We start from the raw sequence: 18,684 nt of genomic DNA, 5'->3' as shown, positions 1-18,684 counted from the left end.
AGAAATTGGCACTGTATACCAGTAGTAAAAATTGTGGGTGCACGTAACCCCAATATATTCTTTGAATTACCAGTCAGAAACTGGCACTATATGGCAGTAGCAAGAAATGAGGGTATTTATAACCCCAATATATTCTTTGAATTCCCAGTCAGACAATGGCACTGTATACCAGTAGTAAAAATTGTGGGTGCACGTAACCCCAATATATTCTTTGAATTACCAGTCAGACACTGGCACTATATGGCAGTAGCAAGAAATGAGGGTATTTGTATTCCCAATATACTCTTTGAATTCCCAGTCAGACAATGGCACTGTATACCAGTAGTAAAAATTGTGGGTGCACGTAACCCCAATATATTCTTTGAATTACCAGTCAGAAACTGGCACTATATGGCAGTAGCAAGAAATGAGGGTATTTATAACCCCAATATATTCTTTGAATTCCCAGTCAGACAATGGCACTGTATACCAGTAGTAAAAATTGTGGGTGCACGTAACCCCAATATATTCTTTGAATTCCCAGTCAGACAATGGCACTGTATACCAGTAGTAAAAATTGTGGGTGCACGTAACCCCAATATATTCTTTGAATTCCCAGTCAGAAACTGGCACTATATGGCAGTAGCAAGAAATGAGGGTATTTGTATTCCCAATATACTCTTTGAATTCCCAGTCAGACAATGGCACTGTATACCAGTAGTAAAAATTGTGGGTGCACGTAACCCCAATATATTCTTTGAATTCCCAGTCAGACAATGGCACTATATGGCAGTAGCAAGAAATGAGGGTATTTATAACCCCAATATATTCTTTGAATTCCCAGTCAGACAATGGCACTGTATACCAGTAGTAAAAATTGTGGGTGCACGTAACCCCAATATATTCTTTGAATTCCCAGTCAGACAATGGCACTGTATACCAGTAGTAAAAATTGTGGGTGCACGTAACCCCAATATATTCTTTGAATTCCCAGTCAGAAACTGGCACTATATGGCAGTAGCAAGAAATGAGGGTATTTGTATTCCCAATATACTCTTTGAATTCCCAGTCAGACAATGGCACTGTATACCAGTAGTAAAAATTGTGGGTGCACGTAACCCCAATATATTCTTTGAATTACCAGTCAGACACTGGCACTATATGGCAGTAGCAAGAAATGAGGGTATTTGTATTCCCAATATACTCTTTGAATTCCCAGTCAGACAATGGAACTGTATACCAGTAGTAAAAATTGTGGGTGCACGTAACCCCAATATATTCTTTGAATTCCCAGTCAGACAATGGCACTATATGGCAGTAGCAAGAAATGAGGGTATTTATAACCCCAATATATTCTTTGAATTCCCAGTCAGACAATGGCACTGTATACCAGTAGTAAAAATTGTGGGTGCACGTAACCCCAATATATTCTTTGAATTCCCAGTCAGACAATGGCACTGTATACCAGTAGTAAAAATTGTGGGTGCACGTAACCCCAATATATTCTTTGAATTACCAGTCAGAAACTGGCACTATATGGCAGTAGCAAGAAATGAGGGTATTTGTATTCCCAATATACTCTTTGAATTCCCAGTCAGACAATGGCACTGTATACCAGTAGTAAAAATTGTGGGTGCACGTAACCCCAATATATTCTTTGAATTACCAGTCAGACACTGGCACTATATGGCAGTAGCAAGAAATGAGGGTATTTGTATTCCCAATATACTCTTTGAATTCCCAGTCAGACAATGGCACTGTATACCAGTAGTAAAAATTGTGGGTGCACGTAACCCCAATATATTCTTTGAATTCCCAGTCAGACAATGGCACTATATGGCAGTAGCAAGAAATGAGGGTATTTATAACCCCAATATATTCTTTGAATTCCCAGTCAGACAATGGCACTGTATACCAGTAGTAAAAATTGTGGGTGCACGTAACCCCAATATATTCTTTGAATTACCAGTCAGAAACTGGCACTATATGGCAGTAGCAAGAAATGAGGGTATTTATAACCCCAATATATTCTTTGAATTCCCAGTCAGACAATGGCACTGTATACCAGTAGTAAAAATTGTGGGTGCACGTAACCCCAATATATTCTTTGAATTCCCAGTCAGACAATGGCACTATATGGCAGTAGCAAGAAATGAGGGTATTTATAACCCCAATATATTCTTTGAATTCCCAGTCAGACAATGGCACTGTATACCAGTAGTAAAAATTGTGGGTGCACGTAACCCCAATATATTCTTTGAATTCCCAGTCAGACAATGGCACTGTATACCAGTAGTAAAAATTGTGGGTGCACGTAACCCCAATATATTCTTTGAATTCCCAGTCAGAAACTGGCACTATATGGCAGTAGCAAGAAATGAGGGTATTTGTATTCCCAATATACTCTTTGAATTCCCAGTCAGACAATGGCACTGTATACCAGTAGTAAAAATTGTGGGTGCACGTAACCCCAATATATTCTTTGAATTACCAGTCAGACACTGGCACTATATGGCAGTAGCAAGAAATGAGGGTATTTGTATTCCCAATATACTCTTTGAATTCCCAGTCAGACAATGGCACTGTATACCAGTAGTAAAAATTGTGGGTGCACGTAACCCCAATATATTCTTTGAATTCCCAGTCAGACAATGGCACTATATGGCAGTAGCAAGAAATGAGGGTATTTATAACCCCAATATATTCTTTGAATTCCCAGTCAGACAATGGCACTGTATACCAGTAGTAAAAATTGTGGGTGCACGTAACCCCAATATATTCTTTGAATTACCAGTCAGAAACTGGCACTATATGGCAGTAGCAAGAAATGAGGGTATTTATAACCCCAATATATTCTTTGAATTCCCAGTCAGACAATGGCACTGTATACCAGTAGTAAAAATTGTGGGTGCACGTAACCCCAATATATTCTTTGAATTCCCAGTCAGACAATGGCACTGTATACCAGTAGTAAAAATTGTGGGTGCACGTAACCCCAATATATTCTTTGAATTACCAGTCAGAAACTGGCACTATATGGCAGTAGCAAGAAATGAGGGTATTTGTATTCCCAATATACTCTTTGAATTCCCAGTCAGACAATGGCACTGTATACCAGTAGTAAAAATTGTGGGTGCACGTAACCCCAATATATTCTTTGAATTACCAGTCAGACACTGGCACTATATGGCAGTAGCAAGAAATGAGGGTATTTGTATTCCCAATATACTCTTTGAATTCCCAGTCAGACAATGGCACTGTATACCAGTAGTAAAAATTGTGGGTGCACGTAACCCCAATATATTCTTTGAATTCCCAGTCAGACAATGGCACTATATGGCAGTAGCAAGAAATGAGGGTATTTATAACCCCAATATATTCTTTGAATTCCCAGTCAGACAATGGCACTGTATACCAGTAGTAAAAATTGTGGGTGCACGTAACCCCAATATATTCTTTGAATTACCAGTCAGAAACTGGCACTATATGGCACTAGCAAGAAATGAGGGTATTTATAACCCCAATATATTCTTTGAATTCCCAGTCAGACAATGGCACTGTATACCAGTAGTAAAAATTGTGGGTGCACGTAACCCCAATATATTCTTTGAATTACCAGTCAGAAACTGGCACTATATGGCAGTAGCAAGAAATGAGGGTATTTATAACCCCAATATATTCTTTGAATTCCCAGTCAGACAATGGCACTGTATACCAGTAGTAAAAATTGTGGGTGCACGTAACCCCAATATATTCTTTGAATTCCCAGTCAGACACTGGCACTATATGGCAGTAGCAAGAAATGAGGGTATTTGTATTCCCAATATATTCTTTGAATTCCCAGTCAGACAATGGCACTGTATACCAGTAGTAAAAATTGTGGGTGCACGTAACCCCAATATATTCTTTGAATTCCCAGTCAGACACTGGCACTATATGGCAGTAGCAAGAAATGAGGGTATTTGTATTCCCAATATATTCTTTGAATTCCCAGTCAGACAATGGCACTGTATACCAGTAGTAAAAATTGTGGGTGTATATAGCCCCAATTCTATTGCTAGGGGACTTGCAGGGTATTTCTGGGGTGAAGGTGGGGGGGCACACCGTTGGAACGGGTATCGGGGTATATATCGGGTATACGGGAATACACTGACAGTGTATTCCATTCAGGATCCTGGGAAAGCTGGGTTGCGGCGATTGAGCCCGTCAGTGCCACGTTACACTGACAAGCTTCTCCCTGGAATTTAGCTCTTATAAGAGCTGTTGGTTGTCTTCTCCTTCCTATCCTAGCCTGTCCCTGCCTACCCAGAATCTAAGCCCTAGCTAGCTGGACGGAAACCTCCGTCCTCGGTGAATTGCAAGCTCAGAATGACGCGAAGCTGGGCGTCGCTGTTCTTTTAAATTAGAGGTCACATGTTTTCGGCAGCCAATGGGTTTTGCCTACTTTTTTCAACGTCACCGGTGTCGTAGTTCCTGTCCCACCTACCCTGCGCTGTTATTGGAGCAAAAAAGGCGCCAGGGAAGGTGGGAGGGGAATCGAGTAATGGCGCACTTTACCACGCGGTGTTCGATTCGATTCGAACATGCCGAACAGCCTAATATCCGATCGAACATGAGTTCGATAGAACACTGTTCGCTCATCTCTAGTGGAGGGTGGATAAAGAGTTCAAGCTGCCCTGCAGTCCGAGGGTACAACAGTGTCAACCCGTACTATCCGTCAGCGTCTGAATGAAAAGGGACTGTATGGTAGGATACCCAGGAAGACCCCACTTCTTACCCAGAGACATAAAAAAGCCAGGCTGGAGTTTGCCAAAACTTACCTGAGAAAGCCAAAAACGTTTTGGAAGAATGTTCTCTGGTCAGATGAGACAAAAGTAGAGCTTTCTGGGAAAAGGCATCAACATAGAGTTTACAGGAAAAAAAGAGGCCTTCAAAGAAAAGAACACGGTCCCTACAGTCAAACATGGCGGAGATTCCCTGATGTTTTGGGGTTGCTTTGCTGCCTCTGGCACTGGACTGCTTGACCGTGTGTTTGGCATTATGAAGTCTGAAGTCTACCAACAAATTTTGGAGCATAATGTAGGGCCCAGTTTGAGAAAGCTGGGTCTCCCTCAGAGGTCATGGGTCTTCCAGCAGGACAATGACCCAAAACACACTTCAAAAAGGACTAGAAAATGGTTTGAGAGAAAGCACTGGAGACTTCTAAAGTGGCCAGCAATGAGTCCAGACCTGAATCCCATAGAACACCTGTGGAGAGATCTCTTGATGGCAGTTTGGAGAAGGCCCCCTTCACATCTCAGGGACCTGGAGCAGTTTGCCAAAGAAGAATGGTCTAAAATTCCAGCAGAGCATTGTAAGAAACTCATTGATGGTTACCGGAAGCGGTTGTTCGCAGTTATTTTGTCTAAAGGTTGTGCTACCAAGTATTAGGCTGAGGATGCCAATACTTTTGTCTGGCCCATTTTTTGCAGTTTTGTGTAAAATGATCAATGATTTGACTTTTTTTTCATTCTCTTTTGTGTTTTTTCATTGCAAGCAAAATAAATGAAGATATTAATACCAAAGAGTTTGTGCTTGCAATCATTTTCTGGAAGAAACTGAGTATTATCTGACAGAATTGCAGGGGTGCCAATACTTTTGGCCAACACTGTAGTACATTGCACTGGGAATCAAAGATCACATGTTGAAGTTGCCTTGTGGGACAGGTAAAAAGTGCAAAAACTAAAATTTAAAAATGAAGAATAAAGAAGAATAAATGTAAGAAGGTTGAAAAAACAAAAAAACAAAAAACAAAACACCTTTACAGTTAAAATAACAATGTAAACAAAAAACTAAAGAAAAAAACATGTTTGGTATGCCAATGTATCAAAAAACAGCGTTATTTATCCCATACAATGAATGATGCATGTACATGTTCACACTATACATCATCTTTCACCCACACTACTGTAATATCTGTCTATTTGGCCCCGTCTAACACCCTTGCAACCCTTCCATCCACCTTTAACTCCACAGCCTGGTTAATTCACTTCACCTCTTTGCCAGTCAAATAAAATAATATCCACAACCTTCCCTTTCCAATCTCTGCAATTCCCCTCATGATTCCTTCCCAGGTGTAATCTCTGGTCAATACTTTCTTCTCTATTCTCCTCTTATCTTCTCATATAATCTTCTTCTCCTATGTATCCTCCATACTCTCAAACTTTTTATCTCAGACTCTCCCACCATTGAAACATTTAAAAACAACCTGAAAATCCATATTTTAAGATAAATTGCACTACACATAAATTGCTGGGTTATAATATAATCTTATTCCTTTCCTCCTTTACCCTTTTTCCTCCCCCCTGTACATATACAGTATAGAATAGTAGAGCTACGGGGAGGAAAGGACTCCTAGTGTCACAGATCACTATGTTGCTTGGCGTCCCACTTTCCTGACTGGGTTTGGGCCAGAAATATCTGGCTAATGTACGGACAGAAATTTCTGTCCCGTATTCCCCCGTGCGCAGGAGGCCTAAACTGATTAGGGTTCTTATCTAAGGCTGGTGTCATTCACAGTCTTTTTGTCGTAGTAAGTTGCATCAAAGCCAATGGATTAAAGTAGATTCAAATGGAATGGGAAAGGGCGTACTTCAGGGAGAGCCACTTGCCCCACCAGATTTATCATCATTTACACCATGTTTCTGAGCAGGCATAGATTTCAGTATCGGCGCATGTACTGCCAGAGGATACACCTCATTTGTGATGAGACCTGCGTCATCCACACCATAAATTGGTCACAATATCTAGCGGCACAGGGATTATCAATATTATCAATAGCTGAAACTATCTCCAAAATCTCATCTGCATGTTATGAGAATAAAGCCTAACCCCGCATTCACTGAGTTTCTGCTGTGAAACTAAGTCTGTGTATTTGCCGGATTTACCGGACTGAACAGTAGGCCGGGAGAGGGACTCCTAGCAATACAGTTATCTGATCCATGTGTGCCAGTGACTTACTGTCCTATACTGATTATAGTACTGATTATAGTACAGGACAGTAAGTCACTGGGACACATGGACTCCTAGCATCATAAATAACTATATTGGTCTCTCGGCCTACTGTTCAGACCGGTAAATCCGGCCAACACACGGACTGACTTTCAGAGCTGAAACTCGGCCATGTGAATGCAGGGTAATATGAGGTAATGTTATAAAATGCCCTGAGTGCACCTTACCTATCTATCAGTAGAGATCTATACATTATCGCAAAAGAGGAATCCAATGAACTATTGGTCTAAAGCAACAACATACTGAACACATGATGTAATATCTATAAAGAACCAAGCCATAATTTCTAATTTCTCTGTTTGCCAAGAGAGCAAATTCTTCTAATCGTGAAGGAGTTAATAGTTAAACTAATATGAGGAAGAATGGGTTAATTGACTTGCCCAGCTGCTGCCTTCCTGATGGGTATTTTTAGAGTGCTTGTTGCACCTGCTCCACTTTGTATCTCTGTGTGTCATGACATGTGTTTCATTAGAAGCCCAGTGTAGAGGCATCTAAAATAGCCACAGCGCCCTTCATTTTAGTATATTAATTCATTAGTTAAATATGTCTATTTATTTGATAAAATATATAAAGAATGTATTAAGACAATGGCTGTCATTGGTTAATAAAATATCAATGGTTATGCAATGTGAAGGCCAAAATACAGGCAAGAGCAATTAATGCAATTGTGTCAAAATAGTTGCTTAACAGGAATTCCGTCATATATTACCAAAATTTTCAGGGTAAAGGATGAAGACACAAAATCAGACGCCATTTGTAGGTGTACCCACAAAAATCACAGAGCAGTGAACAGAGGAACAAGGCATAGTCAATAAATGATTAATTATCTGAGTGAGAATATTAGAGGCTCAATCTGTGACTGGCACTGCATCATGTGTCTTCACCCCGAGGGTGCCCGTACACAATCAGTTTCTGTTTAAGAGTGCATGTCCAAGGTGCAGCGGCCTTACATATACAAAATTTGCTTGCATGTGGCCACCAATGTTTGCATAGTTATATTGTAGACTCGTACAAACAATGGCGGATACAACTCCATGAGCATGAACCTAAGGCTGTATGCACTTGGGCCGAAATTGGACAGTTTTTCCTGGGTCAAACCTTGTTAGGAGACAGGACTCCCTGCCCCAATTATAATGATCTATAATGCTAAGAGTCCTTGCCTGCCCGTGGTTTCACTGTCCTGTATTGACTAGCTTCAGACCAGAAAATCAGGGAATGTGCTACTCATTGCTGTGAATAAATACTGCACACAGTTTTTCATAAAGAAGGCAGCTTGTAAACCCAGCCTTGTACAGAACCTAATCATGAGCAGACTGATCCATGGAACAACCAGCAAAGGCAGAAGAAAGGACTCACTCTTACCCAGATAGTCATAAAGGATGAGCTTTATTGATATCCACACGCACAATGCATTTTGGGGTTTGACCACACCTTTGTCAAATGTAGCAGGTTAATAACTAACATCAACACACACAAATTGTTTCATTATATATATATATATATATATATATATATATATATATATATATATATATATATCGTATTTTTCGGACTATAAGACGCACTGGACTATAAGACTAATAAGGTTTTAGAGGAGGAAAATAGGGAAAAAAAATTTTGAAGCAAAAAATGGTAAAATATTTAATATATGGGAGTTGTAGTTTTGCAACAGCTGCAAGGCCACATTGACAGGTGACCCTGCAGCTGTACGGGGATGCATAGAGTGTTTTTTTTGCGGGGCCAGAAGTACTTTTTAGTTATACCATTTTGGGGAATATCTATTTCTTAGATCACCTTTTATTGAAAAAAAACCCGGTGGTTTATGATATATGATTTTCTACATATATATATATATATATATATATATATATATATATATATATATATATTCTAGGGACAGGAGGTGATTTAGAACTTTTATTTATTTCATATTTTTATTATATATTTTTAAAGCTTTTTTTTTTTTTTTTTTTTTATACTATTTTATTCCCCCCCCCCCCGGGGCTTGAACCTGCGGTCACTTGATTGCAAGTCCCATAGACGGCAATACAACTGTATTGCCGTCTATGGGACATTCTGTCTATTAGTATTACGGCTGGTCATAGACCCAGCCACAATACTAATATAGCAGTGACAGGCCTGGGAGCCTCATTAGGCTCCCGGCTGTCACCCGAACAGGTCGGCTCCTGCGATATCGCCGCGCAGGAGCCGGCCTGCAACTTTACAGGTACAGGGCCGATGGGGACCGGCCCCGAGGGAGAAGGGGCCGCTGATACTGACCCGGCATCCGCTGTACTAGAGAGGCGGATGCCGGCACGGGATAGACGCCGGGGCCTGAGACATCGCTGCCCTGCCCTGCATGAAGCCAGCGGCGGGGGGACGGAGGAGCGGAATAGCAGCATCACTCCTCCCGCTGCTGGCTTCATGCAGGGCAGAGGAGCGCAGCGATGTGGCAGGCCCCGGCACCTGTAATGGCGTCTATCACTTGCCGGCTTCCGCCTCTCTATTACAGCAGATGCCGGGCGGCTACATTCGGACTATAAGACGCACCCTTCTTTTCCCCAAAAATTTTGGGGAAAAAAGTGCGTCTTATAGTCCGAAAAATATATATATTTACTTCTAATATAAAATCTGACCATGGTTTGAATGCATTTCTTTTTATGCTAATGTATTCTGCTGTTTGGTTTACATACATGAAAATCTCTGTAATATATCCAGCAGTTGATAGATTTAATTTTTATGTGTGTAAAATCCAAAGATTTATTGTATTTTTATGCTCTTTTTCCACATGGTATTTTTCAAAACATACAGTTAGTACTTTCTGTATACCATTAGACTGTAAGCAGCAGCCATACTGCTAAGGCCCCTTGTAGACGACTGTGGTATGGGTCAGTGTGCTATCTGTGTATTTCACGGATAGCACACTGATCCATTGTTTTCTATGGGCCTGTATACACAATCCGTGAATTTTACGGTTCCGTATGTGGCCCAACAGTCCGGGATGCAAAATATAGAACAGGTCCTATTCCTGTACTGTTTTGCGGCCCTGCTTCTGTGGCTCCTATTCATTTAAATAAAGGAGCCGTGGAAACACGGCATGTGCACGGGAGGCACACGGGAACATCCATGTGTCCCCTGTGTGCAGTCCGTCCTTTTAATTCATGGCAGGCCAGTTCCAGCAAAGTCGTCTGCAACTGGCCTAAATTTGAGCATGAGCAGACTGATGTCTTTTACAAAACAAATGGAGATTTTGGCTAGTATTGGGGGCATTACAGCTCAGTTGCAATGACTGTAACTGATACTGTGTGTTTCATCACATTACAAAGCAGTGAGCATGTACAGTATAATTGCACATGCAAAAATTATCCTTTTGCCAAATCCAACGGTACAAATCTGCATCAGAAATTGATGTGTCAGTCTTGGATATCATCCACAGATCCTTTTATAAAATAGATCTCAGATTTAACCATGAAATGTGAACATGACCTAATACAGTGATGGAACATCAGATTCCATATAATAGAGAATGAAACAGAGGTACATGGAATTCATATTTATCAACTGACCATTGCACCATAGTGAGAAGGTCTTGGCTAGGCCTCCTCTATCAGAACAGAATATAACGAAAATATGCTGCAGGCATCTTGCATATAATTTGAGATTACTTTATGAGCAGTTGTCTGCTTTTGCCAGCATTACCAGTTATGTGAATGAACTCTGAATTTTTAACAGTATTAGCTATAAGGAAAATAATTTCTATTGCTTCCTAACATTTAATTTCTTTCCAGTGTTCGATTATATACAGTCTGCAAGGAAAACACATTGAAATGTACAACAGGGAGGATTGCCAGGACATTATGACGAACAGTGGATTATCCCCTAATGCCCTAAAATTATCTAAATCAAATATTCTAGCAATAATATGAACATGCTGCCGCAGCCAGAAACTGTGCTGCCTAACTGTACAGGCCTTAAAAGGTAACCAGACTCAAAATGCACCATTCCCCTATTAGTTTGATAGTTTATTCTAGATTTTTGCCCAGCATTGTTAAAGTATGATGTGACATGAGAACCACATATCTCATGGTATGTGTGTATTTGTGTGTGTATATATATTCTGAGAGGGTGACAGGCAGAGTGCTGGAATCATACTATATATTACCCGGGTTTTTAACTTTTGTGTGGTCCAGTGCTTGAGTAGGCCTCAACTCCAGGTGTAGATCCTTGGCTCATTACTGGCCCAGAAAACACTGTAGACATGCCTCCTAACCGTCCCGATTTCCGCGGCACATTCACGATTTGGGTGACATGTCCCGCGGTCCCGGTTGGAAGGAGGTCTGTCCCGATTTCAACTCAGATCTACGCCCAGAGGACGCAGATCTGAGTTGAACACATATGTGGCTGAAGCAAGGAGCTGACACAGGTCAGCTCCTCGCTTCGCCGCTGTGCGCCTCTCTTGCTGACACATATGCGGCTGAAGCGAGGAGCTGACCTGTGTCAGCTCCTCGCTTCGCCGCTGCTGCCAGCTACTGGCTTGTAGACACGACACAGGTCAGATCCTCGCTTCAGCCACATATGTGTCAGCGAGAGAGGCGCGCAGCGGCGAAGCGAGGAGCTGACCTGTGCCGCACATTTTGTCCCTCTTTCGGTTCTTCAAAAGTTGGGAGGTATGCTGTAGATCCTACATTCCAGTTCAGATCCAGGGAGTGAAAGGAGGTGTATGGGTTCTTTCTTGTAACCCTGAGTCTGGTGAGACAAAGTTGTGGTTGTGCTTGTTTGTGTGGCTGGAAGTAAGCTGCATGCATTTTCTAACATGCAAACTATTGTATAAAGGGGCTCTATCAGCAAAATCATGCTGATAGAGCCCCACATATGCGTGCATAGCCTTTAAAAAGGCTATTCAGGCACCGTAAATGTTATATTAAACTACCCCCAGTTTTAAAATAATACCCTAGAAAAGAATGTGATCTACTTACGCATCGTGCACGATGGGCGGGCATTCAGGGTGCGCTGTCTTCTTCATCCACGCCTCTTCTTCCTCCGATGTCCTCCAGTCCCGTCCTCCTACGGCGCTCGCGAACTGACACTGATAAAAAAAAAAATGGCCTGGGCGCCTGCGCAGTAGCCGTAGTAGAAGCCGCATGCTACTGCGCATGCGCCCAGGCCATTTTTTTATATCAGTGTCAGTTCGCGAGCGCCGGAGGAGGACGGGACCGGAGGACATCGGAGGAAGAGGAGGCGTGGATGAAGAAGAAGACACACCCTGAATGCCCGCCCAGCGTGCACGATGCGTAAGTAGATCACATTCTTTTTTAGGGTATTATTTTAAAACATATTTTAAGATTTATATGTAAGGGCTCGTTCACATCTGCGCCCGGGTCTCCGTTATGTAGGTTTCCGTTTCCTGCACGAAACTAGGCAGGAAACAGAAACCTGCAGGCATTTTTCAAACCCATTGAATGGGTTTGAAAAGTGTCCGGCTGTGAGCGGCGGTGAGCGTTTTGTGCTCTCCGCGGCGACACCGTTTTTCTTTTAACCAGACACAAAGTTGGACATGCAGGACTTTGTGTCTGGTTAAAAAAAAAAAAACGGTTTCGCCGCGGAGAGCACAAAACGCTCACCGCCGCTCATGGCCGGACATGGTCTGACAGGTTTCCGTCTTCTGTCTGCAGAAGACAGAAACCTGAGAACGGAGACTGAGGTGCAGGTGTGAACCCCAGCGTAATCTGTTTTTTTCAGATTATGCATGAATAAATCTGTCAAGAATAAAACTAGTGACATGGGATTTGAATATATAGAGATCATCTAGCATATTGCTCCAAAGGCAAAATATGTATCTCTGTACACGCTGGGGAAATCTATTAAAGCCGTATTCCCATCTCAATGATTCTATCTAAACTACTATTTTATGTAAACTCAAGAGATTTACTAAATACATTGCTTTAGAGATGCTGCTTCTTTTACCTGGTATTTGAAATTATTCCTCCCATTGTTTACACAATATTATTTCAAGGTAAAGGCAATGTCTGTATCTACTGATGTACAGTACTTCATAGTGTCTTGTCCATCAAACAATAAGGGCTAGTTCACACGTGAACTGCCCGCGCGGGTTTTGACACAGAGAGAGACTCGGCGAGCCGCGTCTGTCACTTGTCAAAACCCGCCCGCCGCGACCATCGCTGTTGCGGCTTAACCCTCTGCTGTCGGCTCAAATGAATGAGCCGACATAGGAGGGAGCTGCCGGGGGCGGAAGCCGCGCGGCTGAGCCTGCGCGGCTTCCACCTGAAGAAAGGACATGTCCTTTCTTTTCTCCGCTAGCAGCAGCCCGCCGCTAGCGGAGAACAGAAGCCCGGCGGTCTCCATAGACCACCATTATAAGGGGAGGTTTTGGACGCGAAATCCGCTGTCAAAAACCTCCCCTTATACTCACGTGTGAACTAGCCCTAAAAGTACCCACCAGCCTACTGAAAAATTTAGGAAGTGAGAAAGAGACAGCTGGAAAATTGGTGAGAGGGCGAAATAAGAAACCCATTTGAGGCTGAAGCACTATGTTGCAGTAACACAACTTTTTTGTTGCAGATTTTGCTGTGTTTTTATGAGCCAAAGTCAGGAGTGGACTGAGCAAAAGGTAGACGTATAAGTACTTTCTATATATTTTTCATTCCTTTTGTAGCCACTCTTGGCAGCAAAAAAAGCTGCATTTGTACAATTTGGGGTCTTAGCTTAAGACTGGTATTCTGTGGGACCAAGACATCCCTGCCATAGCCGGCCTTGGTTTCTGCCCACTTTTGTATAAAATGGTGAGCATGGCTCAAAAAGAGGAAAGTGACATTTCTTTGGTGCTAAAAAAAAAAAAAAAAAAAAAAAAAAGCCGGTGTACCAAAGATGTGCCACAACTATTGCACCTACCCTAGTTTTTTGGAGTATAAGAAATAGTAATTTCCCTTCCCCCAAAGTCACGCTGTACATCCCTTGAGTGTGGAGCTGTACAGGTACTGTGCACAGGGTTCTGCCATGTATAAACGTGTATTCACATAACATATTCTTGATCAATCAGAACAGAATATTGGGGTGTGAGAAGTCTATATTTATGACAGTTTTCAGGCTTCACTACATTGAAGACATACTGGCACTTACACAATATGCCAATATTGATAAATACAGTTTATATTACCTTGAACCATGTTATTCAGAAAAATGTGAATTATGCATTTGGAGATGTAACATTTACAGATTTCTTAATGGTAATTGTGATTATACATCTTGTATTGGCTTATCATTTATTGTCATGCTGTTGAATTGACTAGTACCATTCATAGTCCAGATAAGGCATTCAGAATGCATGTGCCAATGTATGGCTGCTCATGTCACCATTGATTGACAGTTTAGTTAAGGAATGGTTAATTCCTTTAACACTATTTAAAGCCTGAGCTCATGTGTCACTTGTCTCACTTGCTAGTTCTGCTAGTATAAAAGGATACTGGGTATGGCCATGTGTTTTTAGAGGGTCATCTGCTAGAGAAAACTTGGCTGTACTAATAGGAGCTCCTGCTGGCACACTGGATTACAGGATTTTGGGACTGGCTAGTACTTCTAGTGGTGGGCACATGGTTGTAGTGAATTCATTGTCTGGGTTTTACATCTACATAAAGAACCTCTCCCTGACTTTAGTTTTCTAATGAATACAATGTACTCAATGCAGTGAATTCTAGTGAATCCAGTACAATCTGCTGTTTCTACTTCATCTTATATGTGATATTTTCAGTCATTTTATTTATTTTTCTAATTTCGCCTCATATTCTGTTTTGTATACACAATATTCTTCTTACAGCATTGTCACACATTCATTTATCCATTCACAAAATTTAGTCTCCCACAGAAGAGAATGAATAAGGCTCTGTGCACACTGCTTTTTCTCTTCCAATCAGAGGTATAAATTGGGAAGGCTTCTCAATGTATACTTCTCAAAGAAGGTTCTGATGTAGAGGAAGGAGAGACCCAGGATCCGCGCTCAAAGGTCACGCCAGGTGGATGACAACCAATCGGCAGATAAAATTAAATCGATCTTTATTGGTACAGAAAAAGCACAACGCGTTTCGGGTAAAATAAAACCCTTTTTCAAGTGCGTAAATTACCAGAGCATGTCGGGCAGGGATGCATCCACCTGGCGTGACCTTTGAGCGCGGATCCTGGGTCTCTCCTTCCTCTACATTTACTTTCCCGGATAATCCGGTGCTCTGCCCTGGAACCGCTGCCACTCTCACCAGAAGTATTTACTTTCCGTATACGAATGTAGGGTGTTGTGACTTTATCACAACCCCACCAGGTGAGAGGTCTACTGGTCAATTCTCTTTTTCTTTGTCTTTATCATCCCATTGCATTAATACTACACTTAGTGCGCTCGGTGTCCTTCTCTCTCTTTTTTCTCAAAGAAGGTTCTGAGATATGCCAATGTATATAGCTATATGGCGGCATATGTTGCTCCATAGCATCCCTTTATGGGAAATATCTATCACAAGGTGTACATTTTTTGTGGTGATCCTCTGTTTAAGAAAGTGCTATCTGCTGTGCTATCCTATACAAACGTAAAAAGGTGTGCCCACATATAACATCCTAGTGGAGGCCAAAAGAACAATGTTTGTAAACAACGATGTGTGAATGTGCTGAAAAAGCCCCCTTTGGCTTATACTCGAGTCAAGCAAAAAAAAAAAAAAAAATTTATTTATTTTTTTTTTTTTTTTTTTTTTTTGGGGGGGATCTATGACCAGCCACAATAGTAATGTATAGAATCTCCCATAAAATAGTGGAAAGAAAAGAAGCTTTAATAAAAATAAAATAAAAAAATAGAATAAATAAAAGTTCTAAATCCCTCCTTTCCCTAGGATACATATAAAATAGAAAATGACTGTGAAACACAAACACATTAGGTATCTATGTGTCACAAAGTGCCCGGTCTACTGAATATAGGGGATCTGCAGTGCTTCTGTTCCATCAGGAAGGGGTTAATAGGAGCACTGCAGATACCCTATAGTCAGCCAGGCTGAATTCCAAGTGGGGGAAAAAAAAACAGTCCTCAAGCTCAGGGAAGGGGCAGACAGACAACCAAAACACCCCCTCCCCTTTCCCAGCACCCAGCAACTACTGCACCATTTTAATTTTTGAAAACTTCCAGTAGCTGCTGCATTTCACCCCCCCCCCCCCCCTCGGCTTATACTCGAGTCAATAAGTTTTTTGTTTTTAAAATTAGGGGGGTCGGCTTATACTCGAGTATATATGGTATATTTTTCTGTCTTCTGTAATCTGATCTGTGTGTGTGTGCAGGTAGAGATTTTTGTTAGATGGTATTTGTGCAAGTATTGCAGCGTGTTTGGAGCTAGCAAGCTGTTTACCAGATATGATTGAGATGGTACTAGACACAGATCATCTTTCAGCTTCTAATTCATGTCTGCGTATTTTATAGACCACATCCCTATCTTGGCCAGCCACAATGTTTTAGTATTTATAAATGGTAACAATCCTGAGAAATCACTAAGGCATATTTATATAAACTCTCTTTTTCAACAATTTTCCTTTTCCAGGGACACAGGGTATTATGGCCCATTAGGAGTTAAAGGGGTTGTCCAGGATGAAAGCTATTTCTTACAATAATCTAAACACCCTCCCCCCACCTACTTTCTGAATTACATAATTCATCAAAAACAATCCATTTCCCCATTTCCAGAAACCAAATGAAGGCCGTAAAAATGAAACCCGTAAGAAAGTCGCACAAATGCATTTTTTCTTTAAATCCACCCCATTCTGAATTTTTTTCCAGCCTCCCAGTACATTATACAGAATAATTAATGGAAGCATCATGAAGAAAAATTTGTCCCGGAAACCTTAAGGCCTCATATGGCTCTGAGAGCAGAAAAATAAAACAATTATGGGGTTTGGAAGAGAAGGAATGGGGGGGGGGGGGGAGTCAAAAATGGAAATAAAAAAAATGCCGCAGCGGGAAGGCGTTAAAGACCATACACTGCACTGTTATTGGTTCGGGAGGTATTTTAGACCAGACAGTCTCCCTTTAATGTACCATATGCAAAGTGTGTGAATAACAATTGAAATTATTTCACAATGTAATTGCACCAAAGGAAATTTTTATCCATCAAACTTTTATGCCTTTGGCTTCCAAGGACCACCATTATAACTACAGTATAAGCTTCACTGCAGTATTGTTTGGTCATAAAGTCACAATCGCACATTGTGCTGTGGTCATGGCTCCAGTGGTCTGGCATTCGGTTTTTCTGTTCCAATATTGTCCCTGTGATGCTGGCCCTTAAGAGATTTATTCAGCCACATCAAGGTTTGCCCTTCTCCTCTCTTTTCTCAGAAGACAAACAACTCATTTTCTCTGTTGTACAACCAGTGTAATAAAGTCAAAACTGCTATATACACTTTAGCTACAAACATGGTACAAGCTGTTGTTTTGTAGAGAATAACACAAAATGATCAAATTATTTAATAAATCAGTATTACAAAATCAATTGTAGCAATAAGGTACCGAGAGAACAGAGTGTCATAAATGGCTTATACATTTTATAAGAAAAAGATGGTATCTGTTATGTTTGGCATGCATGCCATTGATAAATACCTGACGCTTCCCCTTTATGAAGTTATGCCTAAAGGATTAAAAGGTCCCATGTAGGACAAGCAGTTTGGCAGTGATGCAGTTATCTGCTATAGGTAAAATATTTGCCATCCATTCCAGTCATAGCAGGATCAGCGTATGTAGCTAATGCAATCAGATGTAACTCTGGCCTTGGAAATGCATTGCTGGATTATCGGCTGTTCACCAGTAGCAGGATCAGATTTCCGGCTTTTCTTCAAACAAAAGCTATAAGAAACTATGGAATATTACCAATAGCAAATGTTAAAACTGTATGCCTAACATTTTTTTTCTCTTTTCTACCCAAATGATAATGTATATATTAACAAAAAAGGAGAAAAAAAAAGCACAAATATATGCATGATTTAATATACATTATATACATATGTAGAATAACTGGGATTGGATCCAAAGGACTGCCAACACCTTTTTAGATTGGGGACAAAAAAATGAAAGGCATGTGAACAAGATGCTGTAATTGTGTGAGAATCTACACTGCAGTTTGCGATCAATAAGAAGTAAATAAATTTTATTTTTATTAAAATTCAATAAACGAATAATAAGTAATCAAAACGCTACCTGTGTGGCTTGAGCAAGATCATACTTATTAGGTACCCATAACAATCAATCAGAATTAAGATTTTATTGTAACAGAGCAGTCTAAGGGTCAGTGCACACAGTTTTTTTGATGTTGAATCTGCCTCAAAATCAGCCTCCAAATAGAGTTCTATTGGGAGGCTTTTTTTGGAGGCTGATTTTTCAGCGTTAAAATTAGCGCCAAAAAACTCAATGTGCACTGACCCTAAGAAACTAACTGGACCCATTGGTGCAGATTTCTTATGCCTTGTATGCCCATTGTCTGGTATACAAGGCATAAAAACATACAATTATATTTTTGTGCTGCCATACTCACTTTCTCAAAAAGGAGGCAAAGATATGCAAGTGGGTGAGGCCATCCCTCTTCCCCTAGATTTATTATCATTATTATCAGAAATCTGGCATAAATATGG

The sequence above is a fragment of the Leptodactylus fuscus genome, chromosome 5, assembly GCF_031893055.1.
Source record: "Leptodactylus fuscus isolate aLepFus1 chromosome 5, aLepFus1.hap2, whole genome shotgun sequence".
Taxonomy (NCBI): Eukaryota; Metazoa; Chordata; class Amphibia; order Anura; family Leptodactylidae; genus Leptodactylus; species Leptodactylus fuscus.
The sequence above is the reverse complement of the archived record's forward strand: the minus strand, read 5'-3'. Positions refer to the sequence as shown.